A 23,202-nucleotide genomic window follows, 5' to 3' on the forward strand; every position below is an offset into this window, starting at 1 on the left:
TAAGAGTGGAATTGCTGTGTCATGTGGTATTTCCTTTTTTATTTGTTTAAGGATTCTCCATACTGTTCTCCTGACTCAATTTACCAGTTTGCATCCCACAGGCAGTGCAGTAGAGTACCCCTCTCTCCACATCCTCTCCAACACTTACCTTCTCTTGTTTTACTGATGGAGTCCATATCATAGGTTTGAGGTGGTATCTCAAAGTGGTTTTGATTTGCACATTTCTGATGATGAGTGAACTAGAGCATTTCTGCCTATGTCTGTGGGCCATAGGTACCTCTTCTTTAGAGAGCCACCTATTCGTATATTCTGACCACATTTTTATTGTGTTCTTTTTGTTGAGTTTTCATCTCACCTTTCTAAATTTCTCTCTCTATATGTCAAAAATAAAACAAAAATAACCACTAGTAGGGCAACAAAATTGAAAATGAGTAAATATAACTTTTTAAGTAAAAAATGCCACTAGCAACTGTGGATTCATCATTCATGCAGGCATCAAGTCCTGGTGGTAATCCTGGTGAAAATAAATAAATAAATGCCTTTAGAGAAAATCCTGGAGTCCTTGCACTTAAATATCATTATTCCTACTATTCAGGAAGAACGCACTTAATAAAATTCAGGGTGCTGGGTGGAGATGGGCCCTTCCCCATGTGAGGGTGATGGGGGACTGCAGCCCCTGCCCCTGGACTGCCCCTTGGGCTCGTAGCAGAGTTGCTGCTGCCCTTGGTGTGGGTCACTCTCCCAGCTCATGCTCATCCTCACCCAGAGACAACCTTTCCCTCAATCCACAGCCCACAGTGACTGTGTCGAGCAGGGCCTCGGGATAGAAGTACAGTCTCAGCCACGCCAGCTCAGCCCTGGGGAGAAGGGAGCCCAGAGAAGATGCTGAAGACAAGGTAGGCAGGCAGACAGGCTTCTCCCTGCCTGGTAGAACCCACCTGGCTCTGTCCAGTTTGCAGATGTGGTGGTGCTCATTCATGCACTTGAAATGCTGTCTCCTAAGTATTCCTTCCTGTGACTGGCGAGGTCAGTGAACCTGCAAGAACCCTGCAGGGACTGTTGGTTTCTCAGATTTGACTCCAGGAAGGCAGGACCTCAGTCTGCTAGGGGAGGAAACCACTCAGCCATGTGGCAGATGGGCACTGAGGTGTTGTGAAAAGTAGAAAGCTTACACATTGAGGAGAGAAACTGCTGGCAGTGGGTTCCTTTTTGGCGACAAGAACACTGAGGTGGATGGTTGAGGACTGAGGTGGATTTGGGCAGTTGGGTGAGAACTATCCTTCAGAGGTTGTAGGCAGCAAATGCAGAGGCATTCAAGGCATGAAATTGGAGGGTATGAGGAGAGACAACTGACATCCTGAGGACAGTGTCAAGCGATCAGCTGAAAGGGGGTTAGGGTGGGGTTGTCCTTGTGCCTTGGCAGTAACTCAGCAAGAAGAGCCCCAGGGTTGCCTTTGTGACACTGAACTTGGATGTGTGAGGTCTTGTCTTCTGGACCAGCACTGCTCATGTGAGAGATGAGTGGTGCTTTGCCAGAGGGTGTCTTTCTCCCTAAGGAAGTGCTTAAAACTGGAAAACAGTGTTTTTTGAATGAACTGTAATTCAGGGAGCCTGAAGCCATTGGAAGGTGTGTAAGATAAGAAGGATATTGTAGCTATGAATCTCAATGTTATGTGTATTTTTCTCCTTTTTTAAATGATTTAATGATGACAGTCAAATCCATTGGATAAGAGGGGTACATTTCCACACACAATTCCCAACACCAGAAATCTCCATCCTATGCCCTCTACTGAAAACTTTCCTATTCTTTATTCCTCTGGGAATATGGGCCCCGTATCATTATGGGGTGCAGAATTTGGAAGGTCTGGCTTCTATAATTGCTTCTCTGCTCGACATGTGCAGTGACAGGTGGACCCATACTCCAGCCTGTCTCCCTCTTTACTTAGTGGAGCCGGGATCTGGGGAGGTGGGGCTCCAGGACACATTGGTGGAGTTGTCTGCCCAGGGAAGTTAGGTTGGCATCATGGTATGTGTATTTTTTTAATGAAATGATACATATAGTAGTGCCTGTGGATAGTAAGTTATATCTTTACACCTCAATGTGGATGGGTGTAGCACTGTATCTGATCACAACGAATGTTGAACCTAGATATTTTAAGCATCTAAACAGAGGCTGTGGTATAAAAGCCAGCCATAACAGGATTCATTCAGAAATATTCAGAAGGTAATTTCAAAAGAATAGAGAGTGTGTCAGTCTGGAGAGATGGAACTAGAATTAAAGCTCCAGACTTTCAGTCCTAAGATACATGAGGCCCCAGTTTTAGTTCCCAATACCAGGGCAAGTCAGGGCTGATCAGTGCTCTGTCCAAAAGAACAACAAAAAAATCAAGCAAACTAACAAAAATTAAATTAAATAGTACTCTATAGAGGTAGCCATGAGGCACCTTTAAACAAACTGAAATCAAATCTGGTAGAGCTAATGGTTCTCTGTCACTAGCAGTGCTGGCACCTGCCAACTCCTTGAAGCTCTTTGCCTGCATGATTTTCTCTCTTCAGATACTGGCCTGCAAGTGGAGCTGCACAGAGGATATATAAACAGATCACCAGCGCCTCCTTTCAAAATACCCAGTGTACTGTTCATATATTAGTTTCTCTAAACTGGTTGGTAGGCCTCCATCCACGAAAGCTAAATAGAAAAATCACAGGTTTATAATTGTTTTTCACTCAGAGATAGAATGGACATATTTTTCAGGCCTACAATCCCACAGAGTCTATTCTTCAAAGCTCTTTCTGGACTTTCTCAGATTGATTTACACTGATGGGACCTTGCTTGTGACTACTGGGGATATTCTAACCTTCCCTTCATTTATCTTCCTGCCTTTCTGTCATTGCATTAACTAAATCCTCCAAAGTGTTGCAGAATGGTTTCTCTAGAAGTCAGTTATATTTGGATAGGATTCTTCTAAACTCTGGAATCACATTCTCCTATACTTAAATTACCAGAAGCCAGGCACTAAGAACTGCAGGGTACACTCTGCAACTTAGTGCTTATTTTGTTAAGATTATTTTTTCTAGAGATGGAGACAAATTGAAAAGCAGGAGATAGAGAACCCCATAGCCCTGCTTCAGTACTTGTGAAGCTTTCTTGCTGCAGGGAAGGATAGGTGGCTCAATCCGTGGTATCCTGAGGCACTTCAGTGTATGCACTTAGTGTGTGTCAGCCTGGCCATGCCATGTATTGTTTTAATTCCATGGTGAATGTGTAAGCAGCCCCACACCCCTGGCACAGTAGTTAGTGCTCAAATTACCTCTGGGCCTCTTATTCCTTTCTCACCAGGGCACATCCACAGTTGGGATTTGTAGTGCAGGCACTGAGCCACAGCAGTAAACCTGGAGGCAAAAAAAAAAAAAAAATCTTCGCCGGAGCTATTTTTTAGGGTGTTTTTATTTCTTCACCATTTTAATTTTATTTCTTTCTTTATTTTGTTTTTAAAAAGGCGACATTAACAAAATCATAGGATAAGAGGGGTACAACACCACACAATTCCCACCACCAGATCTCTGTATCCCATCTCCTTTCCTGATAGCTTTCCTATTCTTTATCCCTCTGGGAGTATGAACAACACGGTCATTGTTTTTTACACCAGTTACCAACCTCTGGCTTCTGGTGGGACTAAGCCTTGAACCTCAGCCTCTGTTGTAGCAGGTATGAAGGCTTTTCTGCATAGCCACTCTACTTTGTAACCAGTCTACTTAGTTCTTTCTAACTTAGAGAAAGCATTTCTGCAGTGGAGACTAGGGATTGGGCACCTCCTGCTAAATGTTGCTTTGAATACTCTTTGTGGTTCTTTTTTTGCAAAAACTACCTCCCTTCCCCATTGTTGGTATGATTTAAAAAGCCATTCTGAGGGGGTCGGGCGGTGGCGCAGTGGGTTAACCGCATATGGCGCAAAGTGCAGGGACCAGCGTAAGGATCCTGGTTCGAGCCCCCGGCTCCTCCACCTGCAGAGGAGTTGCTTCACAGGTGGTGAAGCAGGTCTGCAGGTGTCTATCTTTCTCTCCCCTCTCTCTCTGTCTTCCCCTCCTCTCTCCATTTCTCTCTGTCCTATCCAACAACGAATTGCATCAACAAGGGCAATAATAATAACCACAACGAAGCTACAACAAGGGCAATAAAAGGGGGGAAAATGGCCTCCAGGAGCGGTGGATTCATGGTGCAGGCACTGTGCCCAGCAATAACCCTGGAGGAGGAAAAAAAAAAACCTTAAGTCTCATTTGGTTTTATCCCCCCTGCATTCTATTTACATAACACTGTAAGATGGGTGCCTGAAGCAATCCTGCAGGAACAGTCAGAAGCACCCCAAATGGAATTTCTAGGAGCTTTTTGACTAGGACGCCCTCCAGGGACTCATGATACTACATGGTGAGATCTTGATAATCTGGTTCAAGTTGCATTTCATAAGAGAATGATTTGAATGACTGAAGTTTTGTATGACATTGACTTAAAAAAATGCTGGACACAGCCATGATTTCTAGAGACATCCAGAAGCAATCAAAAACTTGTTTTTTCGGTGGCGCAGTGGGTTAAGCGCATGTGGAGCAAAGTGCAGGGACCGGCGTAAGGATCCCGGTTCGAGCCCCCGGCTCCCCACCTGCAGGGGAGTCGCTTCACAGGTGGTGAAGCAGGTCTGCAGGTGTCTATCTTTCTCTCCCCTTCTCTGTCTTCCCCTCCTCTCTCCATTTCTCTCTGTCATATCCAACAACGAATTGCGTCAACAAAGGCAATAATAATAGCCACAACGAAGCTACAACAAGAGCAACAAAAGGGGGAAAAATGGCCTCCAGGAGCGGTGGATTCATGGTGCAGGCACCGAGCCCAGCAATAACCTGGAGGAAAAAAATTGTTTTTTCCTCCTTTGATTTCTTTTTTTATGTCTTGGCATAAATCTGAAATTCTTAATCCTGAAAACAGTATGAGTTATGGGCTGGGCAGATAGTGCAATTATTATGTTAATTATTCTCATGCCTGAGGCTTTTAACGTGGCTATTCTGTTTACCTTTCGACATTATATTGAGTTTAAACTGTTAAAGCAACCTAAAATCATACTACAAAGGACTTCCAATTATAATTATAATGGGGTTATCAATAATAGTAAACTTTTAATCTGCTACAAGTTTTATTTGACAAGTAAGTGAATTTCAGCTGTCAAGTCTTCACATGAAAAAGCATCTACTCAAATGGAATTCCTGGAAATCCATTTGGATCCTGTTCTCTGACATCGCCCACAAGATGGAATTACTACAACACACCCCCAGAAACCAATTATGTGACCTGGCACAACCTGAAGAAACAGATTCACAGACTCCAAAGATCACTCTCTACAGAAAAGCAGAATTCTGGTGGCCAACATTCCCCATCGAGACAGACATGCAGCGTTTCATCCCTTGGCATTTTCTTCTGTGGTCAGCTACTTTGGACTGACACCTCCATTGGACTTACTGGTACACGCTGCTGTGTTCTGTGTTTCTCAAAGACTAACTTCAGCCAATTGCCTTCAGACTTTATAGACCATATCCCCTCGCTTGCAGGCTCTGTGCCCAGAGGCAGAAAACTCCCCCTCCTTATTAGGTTATACCCACAGAGGTAGGAAACACCCTTTTAGGCAAGAGATGCCCCCAGAGGCATGAAGCTCTCCCAGAGGCAAGAAATGCCCTTTTGCCTGCTAGGCCTTGCCCTTTGAGTCAAGAAACATTCCCCTTGGCATCACACTGGTTATTGCTGCTCGCTTATTTTGTTTTCCATGTCTTATGCCAGTTTTTTTTAAAAACGCCTGAACCATATAGGTTTCTGTTCACCCCACAATCATGATACTATGGCCATTAGTTAAAAAGAAAGGGGGAATTGTTGGTATGCTTTAAAAACCCCTTCTGTTTCATTTGGTTTAATCCCCCCTGCATTCTATTTACATAACATTGTATTCTATTTACATAACCTCTCTTAACAAGCACCACCTTCCCTCCAGGGCATTGGTGGTTTAGTGGTAGAATTCTCACCTGCTCTGCCACCTCTCCTTGTCATACCCTGATTTTCACCAGTCACTTTTCTCTCCACCCTCTCTGCATCACATCCTGTTCCCACCCTACTGGGATAGTATATTTATAAGGACAAGATTGTTTGTAGTAGTTAGTTTAGCTTAGCTTGGTATAGATTGCGCTGCGTCCTGCATGAATAAAGAGATACTGCGTACAACCCAGCCATGAGTCCCTGGTCGTCTGTTACCCGCCTGTGAAGCCAGCCCGTCGAAAACAACACCCCACTTTAATAGGGTGGAAATATTCACTTCGTCAGCACATGTGTGTGGAGGGGAGAGAGAAAAGTTTACATGGACTGCTCTAGTATATGTAGGGCCAGTGATCAGACCTCTGATCAGTCTAGATTGTCAGGGAAGGAGAAAAGGAGAGAGGGAGGGGCAGACAGAGAAAGAGAGGTGGGGCAGGGTGAAAGAGTGTATTTGAGGGTCTACAGGTGGGCAAAATTGCAAGTATGCCTCCTGGAGATAGGGTAGCAGAGCAGGAGGGCTACAGGGTGGCAAGGAGGCAGAGAGGAGGGCAGTTGAGGGTTATGTGGTAGGGGATGCAAAGGTCCTCTGCGTCGGAGGAAGGTGACCTTGGGACCTGAGATGCTGTGGATCTATTTGTTCTCCTGCTACATGGGATCCCCTGCTATCCCCTGCAGTCTCCATACTAGAAACTCCACCCCTAGGTGACTATGATTCTACACCCCAATTCCTTCATCAACAGGGGATGATGCAAACCTGCTGAGACCTGGGAGACTCAGGTGACTCCATGGGTGATATCCCCAGGTTCTGGTATACAGCCTCACAAATAAATATATATCACATGTAAGTAAATCTTACTATTCTGAAACATTTTTATAGTAGTGTCTCCATCCATTTCACTCTCCCGTTTATGGTGTTTTTGTGATTCTGATCTCCTTGTTCAGAAGGAAATGTATTCCTTTATATTTATAGATAGTCTTATTTATTTATTTATATATTATATTTATATATTGGTTAGAGGCAGAGAGTATTTGAGAAGAATGGAAGGGCAGACAGGAATTTGAGATAGCTGTAACACTGCCTGAGTGCTGGTTAACCTTTCTCCCTGCAAGTGAGAGTCAGGGGCTTGACCTGGGGTTCTATACCATGCCTACTGCCACATGTGTGCCACACCTTGGCTCCTCTGAAGGGCTTTTGGGCATCCTGGCTTTGGATGTGAAGCACAGGGTTGACAGCAAGTTGTGTGGAGACACAGAAGTGACTGGAGCTCTGCTGCAGGGGCACCTGTCTATCAGCCAATCAGCAGCATGGATGGAAGCAGGGAGCCAAGGAACCCCCTTTCCAGCTTTCTGCATCCAAGACCTCCCTGCCTAGCCACTGCCACCCCTGCCACCTGGGGGGATTTCCCCATCACCCCCAGAATACCACTTACTAGGCCAGCCTCTCACAAGGTGCTGCCACACCCAGCTTCCCTCTTGGGTCTGGTGTCACCTCGTGACCCCAAGCCCAGAGCACTGCAGATCCTAGGTTTGCCACTCCAGCAAACACTCGTCCCCCTCGGGACAAAGACACATTGTATTCATTTTGCTTTCTGTTTGTCTCAGTTTCCTCTCTGCCTCAGAGCCTGCTCTCCTTCACAGTGGCTATTGAATGCATTTTTTAAAAAATAATTGACCAACAGTCAACAATAATCTGATGATCTCTAAAAGGTTGTTTTGTTTTTGTTTTGTTTTTACCAGAGTTGCCTACCTCTGGCTTCTTGTGGGACATGGGCTTGAACCTCAACCTCAGGCATGTAAAGCCTCCATCTTGAAGTCTTCTGTTCCTTCCATACCCACAGACCTATGCTTTTTCTGAAATCTATGATTTAGCTTTTATACTTATTCTTTCCATTTCTTTGTCATTAAGGCTTCATTCCTTGCAACAGTTTTTTCAGATAGATGGAGACAGAAAACAGCACAGCACCAGGTCTGGTTGAACCTGGGTTATTAGCACTGGCAAAGTAAGCATACATTGAGCTAGATAATTGAGCTGCCTTACGTGTCATATTTAATTTTTTCCAGTATAATGACCGTATACAGTCTCTTTTTTAACCCACTCTTCCCTTATAAAGACAGAGACATAGAGGGAGAAAAAGAAAACTAACACTGCCCCACCATTCATGAAGCTTCCCATCTGTAGGTTGGGATAGGAGTTTGAACCCTGTGGGTCCTTGTGCCTGCTCTACTGGGTGTACCACCACCCATACCTGACTCTTTAATTTTAAAACATGGTTTTATGTCATCTCTCCAACTAAACTAATGATATATAAACTTGTATGCCAGAAAGAGTGCTCTGCTCTTTTAAATAAAAAACTTTTTAAAAAAAAGTATACAAAAAGGAAAAGCAATTCATTTTCAGAAAAAGATCTGGCAATATTCAGCACATCAGAAGCTGTGCTCTCCAGCTTCTCAAAGTGTTTCCTGACACTACGAATTGTGATCAGAGTAGCTGCAGAAAAGATGGAGGGATCCAATATAACAACCATCATGTGCATGTTTTATGTAAACATGTTGATGAAAATAGTGATGTTAGAATTTCTAACCTCCATGCTCTGGAAAGAAGCACCAGTTTACTGCAGCTCAGCTTAAATGATGTTTAATGATGGCTGCCTGCTTACCATAAAATAACTTTCCTTGAAACCCTGGTATAGTAGAGTAACATTGTGAAGGCAAATGTTGTGTTTTATTGTGAAGTTCCAGGAGACAACTTTGCAGATGATGTTCTCCTCTCCTCTTTCTGTAGGTGGCAGCCTATTTCAGTGACCCCAGCAAGCCCTGTGTCTCCTACTCCTGTCAACACACAGGCCTTTTGGCTGTGGTCCAGGACTGCCCCAAGCAGACCTGGTGCTCAGAGGTGAGCTGGGTGTCTGTCTGATCACAGGGATGGCTGTTTCTCATGCAGACACCTGCATGGTCTTCCTTCTCACTCCTGCAAAAACATCTGCACCTGGCTCATAAATTTCCAACAGGTTCCCCTGTATGTAACATATGTCCCCCTTGGGATCTAGGGAGACAGTAAGATGGTTATGCAGGTGACCTTCCTGCCTGAGGCTCCTGGGTCAAAAGTTCATGCCCCATAAGCTGCAGTTGAGTAGTCCTGCAGTATTAGTATATTATAAGAAGATATATGCATCTTTAGGTGCGTGTAGATAACATAATGGTTATGCAAGAAGACTGTCATGCCATGATTTTGAAGTCCCAGGTTCAATATACTGCACCACCATAAATCCAGAGCTGAGCAGTGCTCTGGAAAAGAAAGGAAATAAGGAAGGAAGGAAGGAAGGAAAAGGAGAAAGAAAGAAAGGGAGAAAGAAAGAAAGGAAAAGAGAGAAAGAAGAGGAATATATAGAGAGGCCTCCAATCTCCTTATAATGCCAAGCATAATTTTCATGTTGTTTCCTCCAGAACACTGCTCTGGCTTCTGGTGGCGCAGGGGATTGAACCTGGGACACTGGAGCTCCAGGCATGAGAATCTCTTTGTGGAACCACTATGTTGGGTACCCCCGCATACACACCACCACCAAATTTTCATACCAGAGGTATATTTGCAAATTCATGAAAACTTAATCTCCTGCTATTCATAGGAACCAAGTTATAGAAAGTAGGTTGTTATTTATAAGAACAGAAAATAACTTTGTTATTCAGTGACTCTTGGACTAAGGCCAATCATTTTCTTTCTTTAAAAAAAATTTTATTATCTTTATTTATTGGATAGAGACCGCCAGTATTCAAGAGGGAAGGAGGAGATAGAGAGGGAGAGAGATACCTGCAGCCCTGCTTTACCACTTGTGAAGCATCTCTCCACCACCAACGCCGGTGGGGACTGGATGCTAGAACCCGGGACCTTGCACATGGTAAAGTGTGTGCTTATTTACCAAGTGCACCACCACCTGGCCTCAGCTAGTCATTTTCTATATGAAAAAGTCATAAGTTGGGGTGCGCCTGTTCCTCAGACACCTGCCATGGGGACATGAGGAATTGTAGCCAGGTGTCAATAGCTATCCTGTAGCCATCTGTGGACCTCCCTGTGAAGTTAAAGAGAACCCCAACTTTTCATAGAACACATATATGTGCATGCTTCAGATTTTTGTGTCTTTAATTCTCAGGCCCCCCAATTTGGCAAGGGTTTTGTGTTCATGAATGTTCACATCTAAATTATTAAAGATGGTTTACATTTAAATTGCTTGCCTTTCTGAAACTAGTAACGTAATCTTATTGCAGAAATCCAATTAGGTTCTCAACATTTATTTTATTTATTTCTTTACTGGAGCACCACTCAGCTCTGGCTGATGGTGCTGCAAAGGAGTGAACCTGATACTTAGAAGACTCGGGCATGAAAATCTCTTAACATAAGCATTATGCTGACTACCCCCACCCTCAACATTTGTTTGTTTGCTTATTTATTTTTTTAAATTTCATTATGTATTTTTATTTTTTATTGGATAGAGACAGCCAGAAATTGAGAGGGGAAGAGGTTATAGAGAGGAAGAGAGAGTCAGAGAGACACCTGCAACACTGCTTCACCACTTTCAAAGCTTTGCCCCTGCAGGTCGGGACCGGGGACTTGATCCTGTGTCCCTGTGCATTGTAACATGTGCACTCAACCAGGTGGGCCACCACCTGGCCCCTATTTGTTTATTTTTTACATTGAGATGCTGATAGGTTTAACAATACAATAACATGTAAGATAAAAAAATGCTCTATGAGAATTTTACAATGTTGAATAATAGTGCCATGGTTAAAGTATTTATTTTTAGTTACGATAAGTAAAAGATAACTGTTTCATTTAAATTGTTGGTTTAAATGTTATATTCATCTTCTCCTCCTACTGAACAATAAGTCTTGGCATGAAATGAGCTTTCACGAGGCCACCTCACTCCCCCAACAGTGTGTATGGATCCTGAGACCAGCCAAGCATATCTTCTAGCCACCGCTTTCCAATACTGTTTCAATAAATTAGAGATTTTCAGTTATTTATAGAAAGATTCAGAGTTTTTTTTTTCAGTTTTCTGCTTACTTTTACAGGAATATAGAGTGTATGATTCCAAAAAAAAGTTGCTATACATGTAAGTAAAATTAGACTTTATATATAGAGGAAATATTAAGGATTGATGAAACCAAGTACTTTTTTATTTTTATTTATTTACTTATTTATTTATGGCATATCAGGGGCCAGGAGTTAGCTCACCTGCCAGACTATACTGGGTGCCAGTCCCAGTTCTGGGGGTGGAGGGTGGGCTCAGTGGGTGGTGGAGTGGAGCAGTGGTTTCTCCTTCCATCTTTCTCTTTGTCTTTCCTTCTTTTTCTTACTCTAAGAAAAAAGTGAGAAATTGGGCCCAGGCACTGGTGCACCTGGTTGATCGCACACATGGCCATGTGTAAGGATCTGGGTTCAAGCCTCCACTCCCCAGCTGCAGGGGTAAGCTTCGTGAGTGGTGAAGCAGATCTACAGGTGTCTCTCTCCCTCTTGATCTCCCTGCTTCTCTCAATTTCTGTCTCTATCCAGTAATAAAATAAATAAAAAGTGAGAATTCTGGACCTCATTGACCACACAGTAGGGTACTACATGGCCAAGGACCCAAATATGTTCCCAGTACTGCATAGAAAAACAGCATAGACTAGAAAGTCTGCTGTGATGTTAACATGATAGATAGCATAAGTATGAGTAATTGAGTTATAAACAATAAGTAATAGCTACCCACTCACATTGATAGCATCATTCTTGCTACCAAAATCCAGGATTGTTGATGGAGAGAACAGATTCATAAAAGACTTCATAGCTACAACAACATTTAAAAACAACAACAACAACAAGGGCAACAAAAAGGAAATAAATAATTAAAAAAAAAGACTGTTGTGAGGTGGTTGGATGGTGGTACATCCGATTTAATGCACACACTGCAAGGACCTGGTTCAAGCTCCAGGTCCCCACCTGCAGGAAAGGGCTTCATGAGTGTGAAACAGGTCTGCAGATGTCTCTCTCTTTCACTTACTATCTCCCCATGCCACTCAATTCCTCTATCTCTGTCCCTAATAAATAAGTAAAGAAATGTTTTTTAAAGTTTTATGAAATTTAGTTGGTTTTCTTAACAACAGCAGGTCATGTTCAGACTTGGCTTCCTAGATCCTAGGGTAACCTGCAATGACACAGTGAAGTCAGGGGGTCCAGGTGGTGGTGCACCTGGTTAAGTGCATACATTACAGTGTACTCGAACCTGGGTTCAAGTTTTGGTCTCCACCTGCAGAGGGAAAGCTTCATGAGTGGTGAAGCAGGGCTGCAGGTGTCTTTCTGTCTCGCTCTTTACCTCTCCCTCCCCTCCCAATCTCTCTCTGTCTCTATCCAATAATAAATAAATACAAGATTTAAAAAAGAAAAGAAAATGAAAGTCAGGGACACACTTTCCCTCCAATCTGCTCTCCCCTCTTCCTCCTTCCTTCTTCTCCCCTGTTACTTTGGTCCTTGCTTTCTCCCCTTCCCCTGTACTATGAGTAAGACAGCAGTTTTTAATGTGCTGGTCAAGACGTGTGGCTGCAGACACTGTTCCTCCAGCACACGCAGTGGCTGTGATGGCTCTCAGGGTTGAGCAGGTACAGCCACGGCCTGTTAGGGCTGCAGCCCATCCCTGCCTTGTGCCTCCTCTGTGTTGCAGGTAAGCCCAGCTGCAGGTCCTCACTCCTGAATGTGATAGTGAAATACAATGGCTGCAAGAAGGTGGCCATGGCTAGATGCTTGGGGGAATGTAAATGGACTTACAGGTGAGTTCTGTTAATTACTGTGAAGGGAACTGAGCTTTCAAAAAATACATGGGGGGGGGCAGGCAGGGGCACGCATACCTGGTTGAGTGCACACATTACAGTGCACAAGGACCGGGGTTCCAGTCCCAAGTCCCCACATGCAGGGGGAAAGAGTGGTGAAGCAGGGCTGCAGGTGTCTCTCTGTCTCTCCACTCCTCTCAATTTCTGGGTGTCCCTATCTAATAAACAGAAGAATTTGAGGAGGATGTCCCTGTATCATTTCAGAAGATGCTTCAGAAGTGTTTATCCCTGCCCTTTCTTTTGTTTTAGATACAACTACGAGATCTTTCAGTTAGAGAACTCCTGCCTGTGCTGTCAGCCAGACAAGTACGAGTACTGAGAACTAATGCTGGAGTGTGCGGACAGCAGCTTGGCCCCCTATCGATACAGGCACCTCACGTCCTGCTCCTGCATAGACCACTGTCGGGGCTGCCAGCCAGGCTGCCACAAAGAGCTCACACAGCCTGACCATCCATCGTGGATTTGACAGCTGAGTGACAGGGACAATCACCAGTGAGGAAAATCAAATGCCTGCCTGTCACTCAAAATGAATCCTCCCTGTCATGTATTTTGTTCTCTGATTGGCTGGATCTGACAAATAAATATCAATCTGCAAGCAAAATTCACAAGCACTTTTTTATAGTAATATGGTCAGGGACCAAGTGGGGTACACCTGGTTGAGCACACATGTTATAGTTTGCAAGGACTGAGGTTGGAGCCTCTGGTCCCCACCTGCAGCTGGAAAGATTGTGAGTGATGAAGCAGGTCTCTCTCTATATCTATCTATCTATCTATTTATCTATCTTATTTATATTTTCCTCACTCTCCTTTTCTCTCTGTCTTGTCAAATTTAATAAAATGGTAAAAAAGGCCATCAGGAGAAGTGGATTCGTATTGCAGGCACTGAGCCCCAGTGGTAACTCTGGAGGCAAAATAACCACATTAATTAAATAAAAAGAAAGAAAGAAAAAGAAACATGTACCTGCTGTTTTGGTAGCACTGACTGCACTCCAGCCTCCTGTGACACTCTCCACTCAGTCCTTTCAGTGTCATGTCTGCAAGGCTGCATCCTGCTCTCTCTCTCTTTTTCCCCAAGTTAATAACTTTTTCAAATTAATTAGTTAATTATTGGACAGACAGAAATTGAGGTGGGGAGATAGAGAGGGAGAGAGACAGAGAGACACCTGCAACCTGTTAGGGTGCCCCATTTTGGGCACCAGATGTTGGACACCAGATGTTGGGATTCTTCAGGGGGGAATGAGGCAGGAGTGAGCTCACTAAAGGGGTCTTTCAGCATATCGTGGCAGCAGAGGATACACAAACCTCTTTAGGTTCTCATTGCAATGAACAAAACATCTTTATTAGTGCAGTTACAAGTTTATAAAGGGGTAGCTGTGCAGGGGAAGTTGCCAGCTGGCCAATGAGGTCATTATCTCCTTATAAGGAAAAAGAGAGCAAGGGAATAAGAGGGTCTGGATGGTGATGCAGGAACAGATAATAGAAATATAAGGAAGGCTAAGCCCACCAGAAAGGGGGAAGGGTGGGTGATGCGGCGAGGCTGACAGGAAGGTTGGAATTCCCCTGCATACTCTTGCCACATCTCACTCAAACACAAGGCTGGCATGCCAAGGGAAGACTGATAGATGAGCTTCCAGGGGGTCAGCCATCCATGCTCAAGCACACATCAACTTACAGCAGACCTGCTCCACCACTCATGAAGCTTCCCCCCTGTGGTGGGGACCATGGGCTTGAATGTGTGCACTTAACAAGGTGTGTCACAGCATAGCTCCCTTCATAAAGCTTTTTACATAAATATTACAGAACATCAAAATAGTCAGCAAAAATCCAAAAAATGATGTGCCAAAGAAATTAAGATGGTTAAAATTCACATTTTTCTCACTGAACCCTGTACCCGGTGGCTCAGTGGTCTGGAGAGGGATGGTGGCCATCACCGGAGAGGTCAGCAAGGTTAGCAGGAGCCAGTGTGGCCCAGACAGAAAGTGGAGAAAGGAACTAGGAAGACTTGAAAGGGCAGGGGTCCTGTATGGATGTCTTGAGGATTATCTCATGAGGGTGGCTTGTGTTTCAATGTTATTTTTTCTTTATTTCATGGTAGCAATGTACAATTTCATTCATGTGCTGGTCTACTTATGCTTGCTAGTTCTAACATAGCTGCATTTTCCTTTTTTACTTAACAAATATTTTTATTTATTACTGGGTGGGTGGCTTTTTCAAAGGAGCATTAACAGAATGATTGTTAAGTACAGAAAGTGTTTTTATGTAAATTGTTATCTGTAACCATTTATGCTCACTAGTTCTGTTTTTGTTGTTGTTGTTGTTTTATTTTGTTTTGTTTTGCCTTTAGAGGCTCTGTGCCTGCAATATGAACCACTGCTCCAGGAGGCTATTTTTCCTTTTGTCACCCTTGTTGTTTATCATTGTTGTTGTTATTACTATTGTTATTGCTATCATGGTTGTTGGATAGGACAGAGATATTGAGAGAGGAGAAGAAGACAGAGGAAGAGAGAAAGGTAGACACCTGCAGACCTGTGCAGGTGGGAGCCAGGGTATTGAACCAGGATCCTTAATCCAGCCCTTGAGCTTGGAGCATGTGCACTTAACCTGCCGCACTACCACCCAGCCCTCTAGTTCTGTATTGTTTAGGTCAGATAATATTTACTTGCAGTCCTTACTAACCTTCCAGTAGAGACCCTCAGATTCTCTTCCTTTTCTTTTTTAGACAACAGGGAGATTAATGTGAGTTCTGAGGCCCAGTCCAAAGGCGGAGGAGATAGTTCTGCATCAGATATAAAAGATGGGAGAAGTCAAGGACTGGCATAAGGATCCCTAAGCAATACAGAACTAGAGGGCTGGGTCGTAGTGCCACAGGTTAAGCACACATGGCTTGAAGCTCAAGGGCAGGATTAAGGATTCCAGTTTAAGACCCTGGCTCCCACCTGCAGGGGGTTTGCTTCACAAGTGGTGAAGCGGGTCTACAGGTGTCTTATCTTTCTCTCCCCCTCTCTGTCTACTCCTTCTCTCTCCATTTCTCTCTGTCCTATCCAACAACAATCACAACAATAACAACAACAATAATAACTACAACAACAATGAAAAACAAGGGCAACAGAACGGAAAATAAATACATATATAAAAATTTTTTTAAAAAAGATGGGAGAAGGGTGAGAGGAGGATCGCTGCTGCCTGAAGGCCACTGTTGGCTGCATGCCCTTTTGCAAAGAATAAATGCCTTAATTCAACTCCTTATCTTTTGACTTGACACAGATTTTTCATTGGATGCCTTTTACAACACATTGCCCTCAATTCTACTGATTCAAAAACTTGATATACCATTCTACAGGCGACTCGGCAAAGTTAATGTGAGAACTGTGGTAATGGTTCATTTAATGCAACACCAGAGCCTCACACATGGGTGACTTCATGGCTCCTGTGCCACCTTTCTAACTCTTTTCCTCTAGATAGAGACCGAGAGGGACAGCACAGGAACTGAATTGACCCGGTTGCCTGGTGCTCCCCTGTGGTGCAGGGGCTATACCTGAGGACCCTATGAAACAGGGCACACACCCTCCACCAGCCCTGGGCTCTGGCTCTTGAACTGAGTAAAACTGATTTATTTGATATATAGAGATATGTAAAGTCTGCTCAGTGAAAGCTCTAATCCTAATCCTACTCTGGTGAAAGGCTGTTTATATATACAGCATGCCCTCTGTCTCCTGTGGTTGTCATTCTGTTGTGAATTCCTGTTAATTCTAGAATCAGAATTGTGACACATAGTTACAACCCAAAGTTAATATTCTATTTTTTACAAGTTTTTTTTATTTACTCCCTTTTGTTGCCCTTGTTGTTTTATTGTTGTAGTTATTATTGTTGTTGTCGTTGTTGGATAGGACAGAGAGAAATGGAGAGAGGAGGGGAAGACAGAGAGGAGGAGAGAAAGATAGACACCTGCAGACCTGCTTCACCGCCTGTGAAGCGACTCCCCTGCAGGTGGGGAGCCGGGGTTTGAACCGGGATCCTTATGCCGGTCCTTGTGCTTTGCGCCACCTGCGCTTAACACGCTGCACTACAGCCCGACTCCCGTTAATATTCTATTTTTTAAAAATATTTATTTATTCCCTTTTGTTGCCCTTGTTGTTTTATTGTTGTAGTTATTATTGTTGTTGAAGTCATCATTGTTGGATAGGATTGAGAGAAATAGAGAGAGGAGGGAAAGTTAGAGAGGGGGAGAAAACAGCAGACACCTGCAGACCTGCTTCACGGATTGTGAAGCGACTCCCCTGCTGGTGGGGAGCTGGGGGCTCTAGCCGGTATCCTTAGGTTGATCCTTGTGCTTTGCACCACCTGTGCTTAACCCACTGTGCTACAGCCCAACCCCTGTTAATATTCTATTATCTTCCTTTCCTTCTTGGCTTGGTCCCTTTATCTTGCTTGTAAATCTGTCATCTGAACTGAAAAGGTTGAAAGAGAAGGGGAGTGGGCCCACTGAGGTGGAAGGACCCAGGGCCACATGTGCCCTGCCCACTTCACTCCCAGGTCAGACTGGCTTCCTCTGCCCCCTGGAGCCTGTCTGTGCATGTGTGTGTGGGGGGGGGTGGGGTGTTTACAAGTGTTTCCTGATGCTAGAACAGTCTCGTTGGAGTGTGACTGCTAACTGCTTTTTGGCAAGATACTATTTTAAATAGTCCTGGGGTCCTGATTGTGGTACACCTGGTTGAGCACACATGTTACAGTGCACAAGGATCCAAGTTCAAGCCCCTGGCCCCCATCTGCAAGGGGAAAACTTTTTGAGTGGTGAAGCCATGTTGCAGGTGTCTCTGTCTCTCTCCCTATCACCTACCTTCCCGCTGAATTTATGGCTGTTTCTATCCATTAAATAAATAAAGATAATAATAGAAAATTTAATTTACATGACAGAAGTCTACATCAAATTGGCATTTGAAATAAGAAAGCTCTTTTTTGAGGTCCCGTTACAGAGCACATGAGTAGAAACAAACTGCTTCTGGAAAGCCTGTTTTTAGTAGCTTAACTTTTTCCTTTCTTTAATTTTCTTTTCTTTTTAAACTATCTTTATTTATTGGATAGAGACGGCCAGAACTTGAGATGAGATGGAAGGGGGAGAGAGAGGGAGGGAGAGACAGAGACACGTGCAGCCCCACTTAGTCACTTTTGAAGCTTTCCTCCTGCAGTGAGGATCAGGGGCTTGAATCCAGGTCCCTGTGCATTGTTGTGTGTTTAACCAAGTATACCACTACCTGACTCCCCCCTTTTTTCTCTTGGCTTTTCTTTCTTTGTTTATTTTTCCTTTCTTTCTTTTTTTGTTTTTTGCTTTTGGGCTTATCACCAGGTTTCAGGGCCAGCACTATGAATCCACTGGTGCTGGCAGCCATATATTTATTGATTCATTTATTTATTTATTTTGGCTAAGACAGAGAGAAACAGAGAGGGGAGAGGGTATATAGAGTGGGATAGAGACCTGTTTCTCTGCTTGTGAAGTGTCCCTCTGCAGGTGAGGAGCCAGGGCCTCCAACCAAGATCCTTGCATGGGTCTTTGTGCTTTTATACTATGTGCACTAAACCCAGTGCACCCCCACCTACCCCACCCTCCCATTTGCATTCCTTTATAGGTGAGAGGAAATACAAAATAAGAGGCAAAATCTTCACCCAGCACTTTGTTTAGGCCAGAAGAAACTCTGCAAATGTCTCCCCTCAGCTTAGAGGGAGAGGGGAGTTTCTCTGCATGTGATGCCTCTTTTTTTTTTTTTTTTAATTATCTATGTCTGGATTGACTGATTGATTAGATAGAAACAGAGAAATTGATAAGGGAGGAGCATATAGAAAGGGAAAGAGATAGAGACACCTTTAGCTTGTGAAGTTTTCCCCCTGCAGGTAGGGGGCCAGGGGTTTGAACCCAGATCCTTGTGCACTATGATGTATGCACTTAACCAGGTGCACCACCACCTGCCCCCATTTTTTTGCTTTTAAAGAAGCTTCCACTGATTTTTTTGCATTCAACTTTCTATATATGCTATTCTTTTTTAATGTTTTATTTATAAAATGGAAACATTGACAAGGCCATAGGATAAGAGGGGTATAATTCCCACCAGGGACATTATGGTGTGCAGAGGTAGAAGGTCTGGCTTCTGTAACTGCTTCCATGCTGAACATGGTTGTTTACAGGTGGATCCATACTCTCAGTCTGTCTTTCTCTTTCCCTAGTGGGGCAGAGCTCTGGGGAAGTGGGGCTCCAGGACACATGAGTGGAGTCTTCTGTCCAGGGAAGTCCAGTAGGCATCTTGGTAGCATCTGAAACCTGGTGGCTAAAAAAAGAGTTGACATATAAAGCCAAACAAATTGTTGACCAATCATGAACCTAAAGGCTGGAATATTGCAGATGAAGATTTGGGGTCTCTGTTTTGAAGATAGCTAGTAGGCCTATTTTAAAAATGTTATATTCCAAAGGGATATTATATTCCAAGGGATATATATTCCAAAGGTATTTTATATTACTACTGCTTTGTTCTCCTCTCAGCCAGTCTCATCATGCAGGTAGCAGGGATGGTTCTGGGCAAAGCCCTATTTCTTTTTCTGGCTCTGAGATTTTGAACTTTACATCCTGTCTCTAGATTTTATTCAAACTTAAGTCTGTCTCTAAACCCTAACACCATCAACACAAAATGAGTTGAGTTAGATTCTGAAAATTTATTTTGGATTTGAGTCCCCACCACACCTGCAGAGGAAAATCTTTGTGAATGGTGAAGCAGTGCTGCAGGTCTCTCTCTCTCTCTCTTCTCCCTCTTTACTTCCCCTTTCCCTTTTGATTTCTGCTGTTACTATCCAATAAATAAAGATAATAAAAATATTTTTAAATTATTTTTAAATTTTTTAAATATTTATTTTCCCTTTTATTGCTGTAGTTATTATTGTTCTTATTGATGTCCTTGTAGTTGGATAGGACAGAGAGAAATGGAGAGAGGAGGAGAAAACAGAGGGGGAGAGAAAGACACCTGCAGACCTGCTTCACTGCCTGTGAAGAAAACCCTCTGCAGTTTGAGAGCCAGTGTACTTAACCCACTGTGCTACCTCCTGACTTTGCTTAGATTATTTTTAAGGAATTTGTATTTACAATTAAATTTTGATTTGATAGAACAAGGCAATTCATACAAGGAAGGGAGATAATGGAGAGAGAGAAAGACACGTACAACTCTGCTTGCTTGTCAAGCTTAACCCCACCCCCTAGCAGGTAGGCACTGGGGCCTTGAACCTGGGTCCTTAGTCATGGTTATGCGCATGCTCAACTGAGGTCACCACCACCTGTGCCTATTTTAAAATTACTAAAGAATTTCTTAAGAATCCCCTCAACACTTTATCTGTACTATTCCAGCTTAGGTCCATGATTGGTCAACAATTTGTTCGGCTTTGTATGTTAACTCTTTTCAACCACCAGGTTCCAGATGCTAGCATAATGCTGACCAGACTTCCCTGGACAGACAACACCACCAATGTATCCTGGGGCTCTGCTTCCCCAGAGCCCTTGCCCACTAGGACAAGGGAGAGACAGGCTGGGAGTATGGATCAACCAGTCACCGCCCATGTTCAGCGGGGAAGCAATTGCAGAAGCCAGACCTTCCATCTTCTGCATCCCACAATGACCTTGGGTCCATACTACCAGGGTTAAAAAACAAGAAAGCTATCAGGGGAGGCGATGGGATAGAGTTCTGGTGGTGGGAATTGTGTGGAGTTGTACCCCTCTTTTTAAAAAAAATATTTTATTCTGTTTATTTATTCCCTTTTGTTGCCCTTGTTGTTTTATTGTTATAGTTATTATTGTTGTCGTCATTGTTTTAAGTTGTACCCCTCTTAACCTATGGTTTACTCAATGTTTCCTTTTTATAAATAAAATATTTAAAAAAAAAGGGGGAGTTCCGAGGTAGCGCAGCGGGTTTAGCGCACGCAGGTGGCACAGCCTAAGGATCCTGGTTCGCGCCCCCAGCTCCCCACCTGCAGGGGCCTGGCCTCACAGTAGGTGAAGCAGGTCTGCAGGTGTCTATCTTTCTCTCCCCCTGTCTTCCCTTCTTCTCTTCTTCTCTTTGTCCCAGCTGAGTCCAGCTCAGCGCCATGGAGCCCTGAGGCCCAAGCCCTGACGCCCTGTAGCCCCCACGCCGCATTGCGTCGCGTCGCGTCAAGTCACCCCCTTGCGCGTTGCGTCACGGCACGTCACGTCACCCCCATTCGCATTGCGTTGTGTCGCATCATGTCACGTCACCCCCACGCCGCAATGCGTCGCGTCACGTCACATCACCTCCACTCCGCATTGCGTTGCGTTGCGTCGCACCCATAGGCCCCAGCGCTGGGGCCCGGGTCTGCGACTTGAGCGCCAGGCCACGACTGTGCAGAGGCTCCCGGCGTGGAAGTACTGCTGGGGAGTCACGACGGTGCTATGCTGGACAGCAGCGGCCGGGTCCATCGTGCTTGGCCCATCTACTGAGATTCCTCCAATTCCAAGTAAGTGGCCCCCGGTGCCCCCTTCCTGGAAGGCTCGGGTGTCGCGCCAGCCCAGGAAGGTGCTAGGTGGGGGGAGGGGAGAAGTCGGAGTACAGCCACAGAGGCGCCAGCGCAGCTGGACAGACACCATACCCAGGGCCAGGCACACACCAAAGAGGTGGCTGCGCTCCCCCCAACCCCCAGGACCCAGCGGCCTTGAGCGGGGCGGTCCCCGGATAAGGGCCATGCGCACCCCCGGCAGGGGCGCACCTGGGGGAGGTGTGCGCAAGCCCCCAGATCCCACACCCCGGGCAGGGACACCCTGGAAGTGTGGCTGCGCGCCCCACATCCCGCTGTTTTCGGCTTCCAGGAGCGCAAGCACAGGGACCCCGCCGGAGAGTCTGGGCAGCCGGCCTTCCCTTTCCTTCCAGCCGGGAGAGGGGTCCTGGGGTCCCAGGGCCTCGTCCAGCGTGTCCATGCCTGAGGCTCCGAGTGCCCTGAGGGTGAGAAGCTGCCCGCGCAGCTGGAGGCCGGGCAGTGCGCCTCCCGCCCACCCCAACCGCCTGGGCAGGAGGGGACCCTGGAACCCACCAGCCTGCCTTGGCTCAGGAGAGGCCAGGCCCAGAGAACTTTCCGCGAGCCCGCCCACCCGAAATGTGCGCCTCTCAGCCTGGCTCAAGACCAGGTCCTCGGGGGACGGCTGTTTGGAATTCTGAACCTGGAGTTTGGCCTGGGGCAACATGGTGAGCCGGGCTCCCAGACTAAGGGCGCTGGGTGTGGGTTCAGGTTGGGGGGTCTCCTCGCACTTCTAGAACTGGAGTGTTTTTTCTGTCTCTGTCTCTCTCGAAGAGACATGCATTTCTGAGCTGTGCCCCATGCTGGCTGGCTCCAACCCCTGTTGAGCCGTTTGCCAGGCTGCAGGTTGGGTCTGGGATGAGGGTCTGGCACTTTGCAAACTGCTGGTCCAGGGAGGCCACTCCCAGCGCCCCCCCACCCCCCACCCCTTTCAGGAGGCCTGGGCCTGGCTAGTCTTCTTGTGCCATGGAGGGTGGGCGGGGGGCACCTGGGGCTCTTGTGTCTGTGAGGACAGTCCTGGGGGGACTGCAGTCCGCCTGTGCACAACAGGGCGGCCAGCGCACTGGCAGGTGGGAGCTGCAATAGGAGCTGGGCAGAGCCAGGCAGGAGCTGGGTTCTTGGAGCTGGGTAGGAACCGGACAGGAACTGTGGTTTTAAAAAAAAGGAAATTAAAAAAAAGGAAAAAAATGTTACTTATTAATACAAAAAAGAGAAGCAGAGCATGACTATGGCACATGCAATGCTGGGGATTGAATTCAGGACTTAATGACTACAGATCCACTGCCCTAGCCATTTTGCAATTCTAGAGTATAAATAGGTTATTTTATTTTTTTTTTGTTGTTGTCACCAAGGTCTCATTGTCTCCCTTTCTTTTTTTTCTTTTCTATTCTTTTCCACTCTTTTTAAATTTTTATTTATTTTTCCTTTTGGTTTCCCTGGTTGCTTAACATTGTTGTGGTTATTAATGTCGTTGTTGTTGGATAGGACAGAGAGAAATGGAGAGAGGAGGGGAAGACAGAGAGGGGGAGAGAAAGACAGACACCTGCAGACCTGCTTCACCACCTTTAAAGGGACTCCCCGGCAGGTGGGGAGCCAGGAGCTCGAACCACGAACCGTGATCTTTCCTCCGGTCCTTGAGCTTTGCGCCATGTGCGCTTAACCCGCTGTGCCAACCACCCGACTCCAACTGTCTCCATCTCTTAACACTTTTTAAATAAGATTATAATATA

The 23,202-nt window shown here is 45.2% G+C and overlaps 1 pseudogene; it reads left to right on the forward strand.

Moving 5' to 3' along the window:
• Positions 1 to 7,827: 7,827 nt before the first annotated feature.
• On the forward strand, positions 7,828 to 13,382 carry LOC132532840 (apomucin-like; annotated as a pseudogene).
• The last annotated feature ends 9,820 nt before the right edge of the window (positions 13,383 to 23,202 follow it).

The sequence above is a fragment of the Erinaceus europaeus genome, chromosome 2, assembly GCF_950295315.1.
Source record: "Erinaceus europaeus chromosome 2, mEriEur2.1, whole genome shotgun sequence".
NCBI lineage: Eukaryota > Metazoa > Chordata > Mammalia > Eulipotyphla > Erinaceidae > Erinaceus > Erinaceus europaeus.